We start from the raw sequence: 579 nt of genomic DNA on the forward strand, positions 1-579 counted from the left end.
CCATCAACAATTTTATCAATGTCCCATAATGGAAACATGATTTTAACAAATGGTTGCAAATGTATTAAAAAAGAAAAAAAAATGTTGACGCAAGTATTCACACTCTTTGCTGTGACACTTGACATTTAGCTTAGGTGCCTCCCGTTTCTCTTTATCATCTTTTGAGATGTATTTATACACCTTGAGTCCACCTGGTCGCCAAAAAGGTCGAAGGAACTGCCTGTAGAGCTCAGAGAAAGGATTATGTCACAGCACAGATCAGGGGAAGGTTACACCATTATGTGGGGCCACCATTATGTTCTAAACTCTACAAATGCTGCTTACGGACCTTGGCTAAGGCAAATGCTTCTACTATGTCCTCCAGATCTATAGACCTTTGCACAATTCGCTCTATTGAAATGAGGTCCTGAAAGTCTCTCCTTGGACAGGAACTAGATGGACTCCAGGCTGGTGTCTCCAGTTCCACTAACTAACTAGGTTTTAGTGTGTCCCATTCATTGATATATGTGTCGGCCTGCCACACAATCAGTGTTGACCGCCACATACTGCCATATATATTCTCTCTCTCTCTCTCTCTCT

The 579-nt window shown here is 41.8% G+C and overlaps 1 protein-coding gene across 2 annotated transcripts in view; it reads right to left on the bottom strand.

The window, feature by feature from the left end:
• nkpd1 (NTPase, KAP family P-loop domain containing 1) overlaps positions 1 to 579 on the bottom strand; it is a 14,724-nt gene that overhangs the window by 10,032 nt on the left and 4,113 nt on the right. The gene's annotated exons all lie outside the window — the stretch shown is intronic.

This window comes from Etheostoma spectabile, chromosome 1 (genome assembly GCF_008692095.1).
Source record: "Etheostoma spectabile isolate EspeVRDwgs_2016 chromosome 1, UIUC_Espe_1.0, whole genome shotgun sequence".
In the NCBI taxonomy this organism is placed as follows: domain Eukaryota; kingdom Metazoa; phylum Chordata; class Actinopteri; order Perciformes; family Percidae; genus Etheostoma; species Etheostoma spectabile.